Source organism: Cyprinodon variegatus, unplaced genomic scaffold, assembly GCF_000732505.1.
Source record: "Cyprinodon variegatus isolate N-32 unplaced genomic scaffold, C_variegatus-1.0 Scaffold477, whole genome shotgun sequence".
Lineage (NCBI taxonomy): Eukaryota > Metazoa > Chordata > Actinopteri > Cyprinodontiformes > Cyprinodontidae > Cyprinodon > Cyprinodon variegatus.
This window is the reverse complement of record NW_015150930.1, coordinates 29557-39808: the sequence shown is the minus strand read 5'-3', so window position 1 is coordinate 39808 and position 10252 is coordinate 29557.

Sequence of the window (10252 nt, the reverse complement as noted above, 5' to 3'; positions counted from 1 at the left end):
CAGAGGCTAAATGTGCCTTTTACCCTTGAAGTTGAAGGCGTATTGTTAGTCATGATAAGCTATCTACTTTAAAAAACGAGGCCGCAGCCCTACAAACCCAGTGCTAAGCACAAACACAGGTAGCTGGAAGCCATCCTTAAGCTGCTTTTTTCTGATGTTATTGGTGTTTATCTGCACCTGACAGCTTTCCAAAAGACTTCCTCACTCAGGAAAAAAATACCGAGATGTCCAAATTTACAGTTGGTTTGTTGTTAATCCTCCAAAGCTTTTCTTGAGCATGTATATTTAAGATTTAATTTTTTTTGCTTTACTCTAGAACTTTTGTTCCTTCATTCCAGTTGTTCCCATCATTATTTGCAAAACATATTGTAAGAGCACAGCTTTTCACCCAAGTTGACATTGAATAGCATGAGACTCTTATTGTATAAGCAGTTTCTAAAATAATATCAATTTCATTCTGGGATTTTACAAACAATGATGTTAGATGACTCTTCTTTTTCTCTCATATTCCAAGTGCTTTATAAATAATATAACACTGTATATTGATATTTGTTATGTTTCTTTGAGAAGGATACAAACAAGAAAAAGCAAAAAGCTAAACTTTGTGTTTGAAAGGAGGATTGACTCAAACATCCGATCAGCACTACAATTTAAACAGATCGCTATTTTTATTCAATTTGTCAGATACACTTTGTTTTCATGTCATCATGTTCACTCTAATGCTACTTCTAATTGAGCAGTATTCCTTACCAAACCAGAAATACACAAGATTATCACCTGTGTAAAAGTAAACGTGATTAGAAAAAAAGGGGATATAACGATCTGATATGCTGTTCGCTTCCAGGTTGTTATGCTAAATTCTAGACTCTTACGAGCAGAGGTGAAGGAGGCAGCTTGAAATTAATAAAATGGAGCCTTTAATGATGTCAAGGAGGAGGGGAACATGGAGCAAACACTAATATCCCAGGAGTATCATGGGGCACCCTTTACTAGCAGCGTTACCCTCTACTAAAGTCACTTTAAGTGGAATGCAGGAAAGCTCATAATTTGGATGCCTACATTACAAACAGTCTTCAACATTTTTTTAATGAAGGTTTTGCAAGAAAACACACAACTTGCTTTAAGGGCGCCCTAACCCTCCCAGGATAATACAGAACAGCTAATTTACCCAAGTGTTAAATGCAGGGCACTCATTGATCGTGAGGTAGAACCAATTACAGACCAGTCAATGTCAAAGACAGAGATAGCAACTTTGCAGGCTACCTCCTTTAGCTCTAATTTTATGCTTGCAGCCACATATTCATAATTACTCATGCTAATCAAGGTGGAAGTTCAAAGTTAGAGATTCTATTGTGTCAGCAGCTCTGAGTGGCAGCAGAAAGTCAACAGCCAAATCACATCTGAACCAATTGGCAAAGATTAGAGTGACAAGCCCCTGCACTTCACAATATTTACAGGCTAATCTGCTGTGTCAAAACAGTCAGCATCACATCACACACATGTCAATGAATAAGCAGGTGCACATTAAAAAAGACGTGCTTCATCCACACACCCTAGAACGAAAATTGCCAGGCTTATAGTCAATCAAGGCTAGAACTTTGTGAAGTGTCAAAACAAGACACAGGGTTGTACTTTGTGAATACAAATCAGAAAGGTTATATAATATTGATGTTAAATATGCACTAAAACTTTTATCAGGGCTATTTGAACCTGATAGCTTCCCCTGTGAAGCTTAAAACACCCACTGAATATAAGATTAACATCAAAATAAACTTGGAGGAACTGTTGCTCATTTGCCTGCATTAGGAAGTGTTAGACTTTTTCTTAGTTTTCCTTCCTATTAAGCACTATGTTTTAAAAAAAATCAGTAAATGTAATTTGCTGTTCGAACGTTGATTAAAGAAACCATTCTCCGTGAAATAACATTTCAGCCTGTGCACCGCCTCAAAACAATACAGCATGGAAAAACTCAACTTCTCCTATACCACCATAATCAGAGAGAAATAGAATGAATTAATATTAATGAAGATCCATATGCGCAATTAAACAACCTTATTTCCAGCTAAGAGTCCTATTACCTTTCATTCCCTGTGAGTACCTCACTTAAAATGCTAATCAGAATTGTTAAAAAGGCAAAGGATAACATTTGGAGTTTCTTAGTATGTTTAAGGCGCAGAGTAAGTGTTTTCGGTTGTTTTGAATCAGATTGATATGTTGTAACTCTATGTTGCCAAAAACACAGAATACATGTCATTGGACGATGGTTGGGTACCCCTTGGACAGGTCCTCTTGTCCATCACTGGTGAACACAGAGACAAACAGGACAGACAAACATGCTCAAACTCATTACTAACAGTATTTGACATGACGCCAACTGCAAGATGGTTCTGCGTGCAAAAAATGTGAGCCAGTGTAATCAAAGTTCCACCAAATACAAGATATTTTGATGGCGATATAGTGAACCCTACCTTAGATATTTAATGAAGGATTTTGCATGAGCAGTAAAGTCTTCAATCAAACGCAACTTGCTAAATTGTTTCCTGCATCAAGTTGGTAAAGTTATTTGAAGACATCAAAAGAAAAATCTGTGTTCAAGTCCACACTTTCCACAGACACAGGGACACAGTCAGACAGGCAGAGAGAAGCTGTGTCTAATGCCTGTTACTGTTATAAAAGTGAATACAGCATAGAAACAAGAGGATAAAAAATGAAACAGGTTTTTAATCACAATTCTAATCAGTGTGTTTAAGTATTTCTTGCCCATGGCAGCACATTGCCTAGGATAGCTTATTATCACATGTGAGTGTAATTAATTAAGAAATGCATCTTTTTCCAAGCTAAACACAAGCAACCACTTTAATGACAAAAACGAAAGATTTTATACATACGGAAGAACTACTGACTGATGGTTACTGTGGTGTTAAGCAGCTTATGAGTTTGGCAGCTTTGTTCTCTTGTTTTACATTTTCCAAGAGCCTTTTTTTAGGTTAGGAATTATTTAACTTTTTTTACATTCTTATAATAATTTTGGTTAAGTGTAGCTGAATTACATGCTTCCCAATCACACATTTTTATTTGATCAAAACTCGGTCTTGCCTTCTCCAATGCAAACTCCCGGTAACCTTGTCAGAGTGCGCGTCTAAGGCTGAGGTCTGTTTCATTTTGATAGATATCTCAATCACTTATTTGACAGCTGCTGATGGGCCCACCAGGATTGATTGACAGGTGTTGTAATGTCAATTAGGAGAGACCAATTAACCTGCCACCTAACAGTCATATTTAGGCCAGCTAACAGTCTTGGCTGGGCCTGGGACAGAATAACTCGATATTGGCCTCCACCAGTGACAGATTTCCTTTTACTTTACCAGGGTAGCTTAATAAACTCATAGGAGCTGTATCTAGAGCCAAGCCGTTTTGTGGGAATTATTCAAATGAAAAGAAAATAACAAATTAAAAAATAATTCTATTTAACTTGAATATCAAGCATATGTATTTCTTTCTAAAGTGCATTTTGTGGAAAAAAACAAAACAAAATCATTTTAGTTACAAGTTCATAGTTGGATCTGGTTCTGGAGTCCATCTACCCTGGACCCGAGACAACTATAGTCCGACCTGTCAACAGGCATTGGGATATTTTGGACTTTGGGAGAAAGACAAGATTCTGTTCATTGGAGTACCATACTGTACATTTTTTATTTATTTATCTGACCTAAAATAACCCAGTACATCAACAGCTGATATCAGCTGACATTTCTGTTCTTCTGTTGTAGGTATAGGCATTCCAGTGCATTCCTGTATGAATCAGGATTTGTAACTTTGGGTTTTCCTGTCCCTTGGGCAACCCTCCTTAGGAAGACTGGGATAATCCTGGTCACCAAACACTTAGGATGGTATTTTCATCTTCCCTACTCTTCCCTAGCTGCTACATCAGCATTTTGTAGTGATAATATTCTACATTTTTTAGCCAGTGCCAGCCACAATAAAAACACACCACAGGGGGCTCTTCTCCTCTTTCGAACCAGTGTTGTTCCTGTCAGCAGCTGGTGTTGATACTCCATTTCCAGGGCCAAGAGTATGGCTGCTCCACATAGAATTTCAATTTTGGAACTGATGCTCAATTAGAGGTGAGAGCCTTAATGTATTCTAAGTAAATCCTACCTGATTTTCTGGTGCATTCTGTGTGTTAAATGTCAACTCATTCCAAAAATATTTCTAGAATTCTGTTCAGTATTTCAGTAAATCACACTGAATCCATCAAAAGAATATTCCCCAAAATCCAGACAAATCTCATGATTTATCTTTATCTATCATACCAGTGTTGCAGCTATATCTAATGAAGCAAATCAAGTTTTATTTGTATAGCGCAATTCAGAACATGATCATTTCAAAGTGCTTTACATGAATTAAACAATAACGATAAAAGAAGAATAAAAGCAAATGAAGATAAAAATACGGTAAAAGCAGATAATAAAAAAAACTGTTGGACAACAACCTTAAACTACTAAAACATCAGTTATCAGTTTAACTTCAACGGTCAAAGGTAGTTTTATACAAATTGTTTTTTAACTTTAACTTAATGACGTCGAAAGTTCAAACAAAACTCCACAGGTCGACACAAATCCAAAACTTTCTCTCTCTGTTTGGAATAGTAGAATTAGACAGCAGTGGGCAGCCACAGGCTGGGATGGAGCATCCATCCATCCATCCATCCATCCATCCATCCATCCATCCATCCATCCATCCATCCATCCATCCATCCATNCCATCCATCCATCCATCCATCCATCCATCCATCCATCCATCCATCCATCCATCCATCCATCCATCCATCCATTTTCTTACACGCTTAATCCCAAGCAGGGTCGCGAGGGGTGCTGGTGTCGATCTCCAGCTGTCTACGGGCTTGAAGCGGGGTACACCCTGGACAAGTCGCCAGTCCATCGCAGGGCTGGGATGGAGCAACAATGTGTAATTCAATAACTTATCTTTATTTAAATGTTCGACCAGCAGGCACACTGTACACACGCCTACCTACCTTATTTTTTACTTTTAACTTACGACTTTTTGATTCTTAAAAATATCAAAACATGAAAACCCTAAAATCTAAAACGAATGTTTATTACTAAGAGTAAACCCAGTTTTTTATGAAGACTGTGTACTTATTACATTTAAAAGATTTTTTTCCTCACACATCATTTGAAAGAACCCTTTATCACTGTTTCATTAAATCAGGCAAACCTGTTTATGCATTTGGGCCAGGGGCGAAGCTACAAGGGGGGCCATGGCCACAGTTGGGCAATCATTTGGCACACCTATGCTATCCCCTACCAGGTGTTTTGCCGTTCCAATGTGGATGTAACTACCCATATATTAAACAGGCAGTTCTCATCTAAAGCAGAGGTTGGCAGCGGTGATACCATCATGTGGAATATCATACGTTGAGATTTCAATGTTATTATACTGTATTAACCAAAAACCATCAACAAAAAAACATATAGTATTCACAACAACATACTAAAAATAAAGAAAAACAAATGCATAAATACTGTAAGCTCTTCAAAGAAACTTTTTTATAATTATTTATGGGTTAGAGTTAGTCTCTGAAATCATCTTGGATTCTACCTAGTTAAATATAAAGAGCAGCTGCTCAACGGATTTAAGGTTATGTAGAGCTATAGATTAATTTAAGCAGCACCAATGTTTAAATATGTAGGTAGATTTATTGGCAAGGGCCTCATGAAAATCTGGTCTGTGTATTATTGCATAAATATTGCATGGCCATACAGCCTGAGAGGGCCACACCTTTGTGGGTCGCATGCCCAGCAAACTGTTCCAGTATCTGGTTCGTGAAAATCTGTATCATTCATGTTAGTAATTTTCACTTTCATCAAAAGGAACTTCTCACTCTTTGCACTCTGATTTTTTGTTTATTTTTTAATTAGCTAAGCTTTATATATCAATTATACAAAGCATTAGGACATTATACAGGGGGAACAAACACACAATAGTAAAAGTATGGCAAAAAAGAGGAAAAACAAAAACAAAATACATTGAAAATTAATAAATTTGTCAAGAACATATTTTGTTTTATCTGTTTTCGGGTTTCAATTTTGTTTTATTGTGATGTTATGTTGTTTAAGTTATTTTTCCCTCTGCAATTACATGGGGTCGCCATGGAAAGGGCACGTCATTGTTTCCTGAACAGCAGATTAGCTGCTGGGTTGAGCGTTTTCAAAGATTCAGATCAACCCTGAAAGCTAGCCTGCCCTAAAGCTAGTTTGCCATTTAAAGTATGTTACCATGGTGACTAGCCTCGCTAGGAAATTAATTCAGCTTTGTGATACCGGAAAGTCAGGGTTAAATCTCAAGTTGTCTCGCTTACTCAGTCATCCTGCTTCGTGGTACAGGCCTCTGGTCCTCAAGGCATGCTGCACTGCAAATTTTGGATGTTTTTCAGTTTTAACACACTTTGCTGAGCTGCAATCATCTAAATCAGATGTGTTCAATCAAGAAACATTTAAAACGTATAGGACAGTCTGAAAACCACTATTAACACCATTAAACCTTAACTGGTCTTGGTGCTAATTAGTTTTGAACCACAACAAAATAACGAAAACACGGCTTTTTTTCTTAATTTTTCTTGATTTCTGGTTTTAACAGTTTTCTTTTTACTTTAAAAAATAATTATGAAAGGTTTGCATAATCATGAAGTAAACTTAAGGTTTTATTATAGGCCAGCAGTTGTATTATGCAACCTACTGGTATGCAATATTGATTTCAACAAGGAGCCCTCTAATCAGAATCATGGTAAAATCAATACCTGGTATTGCCTGAAGTCCTGTTCATGCTTCAGTGTTCACATCTGAAGTAAACTCCCTGGCGTTGAAACTGTCTGCCCATTTGCTTAAAGAAAATCAAGACCCCACTGCAATGAGGAGGACTGTGGTGATAAACTGAAGGAGACAAACATAGATAAGGGAGGAGCGTACTAAGAAGACTGATCGAGACGAGGTGTTAGTCAATGAGGTGCTTTGGTTTGATTGAAAACTATTATAGGGGCTTTCATTCTCAAAGTTTTAATCAATCAAGCTTGAAGGGTGCAGCAGAGCATTGCATGATCAGGCTACAGAGCTATCCGATGCTCTCATACTTCCCACTCACTCTGACCACTATGCTCTCCTTACATCGCTCGAATAACTTAAGTTGCAGGGCTGCAGTTGTTTGTCTGATCACTTGGAGCAGAAAATGGAAGGGTGAGGACAGATCTAAGCCTGTCAACTTAAGACATGCCTTTAGTTCGCCTGCTGAGCCTCTAGCAGTCACATCCTATGAACAGCTAAATGAAGCAGGCTGAAGGAAGCTCAGAGGGACCATGCAAATACTTAAAATTTTTTCACTGTCTGATCTGTTGCCAAGGCAGTGAGCAGCCTTTGGCACACTAATATTTCCCTGCACAACCTGACTGCTTACATACATGAAATGCACACTGCTAAATTTGTAGGGTAAGGAGTTCAAGAACAACACAAACAGCGATGAGAAAGGACAGGCTTTGGAACAGGAAAGCACTGCTCATAAAAAGGATCAATTGGAAAAATCAAAGTATATTTTCTCCCTAATAATATAAAAGTCACCCATTCTGACAGATTAAACCACAAGATTGGTCTGCCATAACATTGTGATTCTCTGCAGCAAATGTCAATACACCATTTTAAGACCTTCTTCAGAGTGACTCTGCATTAATACGGCTTAGGCTCATCTATGATTACAGAGACCTTTACAGGGTGTGTCAGCAAATTCTGTGGCAGAACACTTGCACAATCTGACATCTATAGAAATATGATGCAAGTGAGTTGATGATAAAGTTACTGGCATAACAAAAATTAAAAAAGTTTTACATGATGTTGAGACAGAAAATATGAGCAAATTTATGGCGTCAAAACTCTGTACCTCATAAAGATGGCAGAAAAGGTTAAAGCACAGCAAGGAAAGGTAACATGTCTGAAAAATGAGTAATTATTCCTTCCTGTTTTAAGAAAAATCATTTTTAAAATAAAATACAGCTCTTAACACAAATAAACACATCTGCCATATTTTTCATACTATACAGGAATTTTATTGAAAAGTTGGATATAAACAATTGCATAATTATGAAGTGGGAGCAAAAAATACATAATTTTCTGTCTTATTTAATTAATTATTCCTCTATTTATTTATTTTACAAATAAAAATCACAGGGACACCGGATGGCTTAGTGAAATAGCAAGCGCACCATATATGCAGAGGTTCCAGTCCTTGATGCAGATGTCCTGGATCTATTTGTGGACCTTGACCTTTTACTGCATGTCTTCGCTTCTTGCCTTTGCCCATCATTCTGTCCAGCTACAAAGAAACAAAGTTTAGTAGTCAAAAATAAATAAATCAGTAAAAAGGAAAATAGGAAAATCTATACAAGTGTAATAAACTTGAATTAAGCATTTTGGTCTTATTACACTTGTTTTTCAATGTCTTTTCTTAGTAAGACTAAATATTGTTAAGATTATTTGATTTGTTTTAAGAAAATTCTTTTTTTAATCCTAACTGAGCAGCTTTTTTCTTGAAATAGCACACATTGCGGACTGAGTCATGTTAACATTTAGACTGTGAGTACATTTTTACTTGTTTTAAGACAATAAGACAATCCATATTAACCTGTTTTAAGAACTGACCCCATCTCATTAAGATATTCCAGCTAATCAACTGTGATTGCATTCAAATTGAAAGGGTTATTGAGATTGTATTTCGCTTAATTCTGTGACATTTCTGCTAAAATATTAATTTAAAAAAACGTTTTGAAGTTTGTCATTCACTACACCTAAATAATGAATTAATTAATTAATTCTAGCTAAGAAAAACAGACTAGTTTTAAGCCTTTAAATGAACTGGTATCAAGTACATTTGCCTTGTTTTTCAGCCTGTTGTATGCTTGTTTTGAGCAATAATTGGTTAGAGGACATTTAATTCTAAGCAATAATGACTAATAAATGAGAATAAATTGCTTAAAATAAGAGAAAAAATCTTAACAAATAAAAGAAGAAATAGATTTTTCTACTTGATTTAAGTTTATTTGGATGCTTACTACTTGGATATTATGTTCTTGTTTTAAGAAATCTTACCAAGTCTCATTTGCTTGCTGCACTGGCAGATTATTTTGCTCAAAATAAGCAATTATTCACTTAAAACACTATATTTTTTTCTTATTTTTTCGAAGGCATTTTTTGTTGTGCAGATATATTTGCACATTTTCTACAGACGTTGATTGACACTTTCTAAAAACACCTCTACTGTAATTACAGCTCACCATTTTTAGAATGTGTCTTAAGCACCTGTGAATATATAGGAACTGATATTTCTCCCCATGTTTGTTTGCAAAACCGAAATGAGACCATATTTAAAGATATTTTTATTTCTCACAGATTTTCAACTGAATTTTAACTTGTCTGGTCCCCTCAAACAAATAAATCTAAATTGTGGTTCTCAAAATGTTTTCTCAACGTACAACCTTAACATATGTGGGATCTTCAAGTACCACCGAAATGTCAGAAGACCAGACAATACTGCAATATATGCCGGTTTTGCTGTTTGCTATTAACACACCTGCCTATTATGTATCATTTCAATCTGTTTATTCTCTTTTTTTCCTTTTACAGCTATGTTTGAGATATATGAATAAAATGCGTTGTAAATGGAAGTACAGTGCAACCAGAAATGACAGTTCAAAGAAACACACAAGGCCACTTAGAAATGCACTGTACAAATAATCAGAATTGATCTGTGGAAAATCCCTTCAGTGAACAGAATATTAGTACCTTTAGTAATATGAAGTGTTCTGCACTGAGAAAAACAGCTCAGCTGAGACATTAACAGCTGTAAGAGCAGTGGTAGCATAGTACAAAAATCATATTAGAAATGTTGTAGACAGGAATATTTTCACTAATAAGAAGCTAATGAGATGGCTGTGAGTTTTATACAGTCTGGTTCAGTGGAGGGGAGCTTCAGTCTGAAGTCATCTTCTGTATCTCTATTACTTCTTTGTTTACATTTAATCAGCATGATAGATGAGAAGCCCTTTTCTGTACAAATATGTTTGTGTACAAGACAACAGAAAGTTCAAAGCTTTTGTAGAAAGGGCAGATTACTTTGCATCTTCATCCTTAAGTCCAACAGTGTTTGTATGCTCAGTTTTTTTTTTTTTTTTTTTTTTAACAGTGTCCTG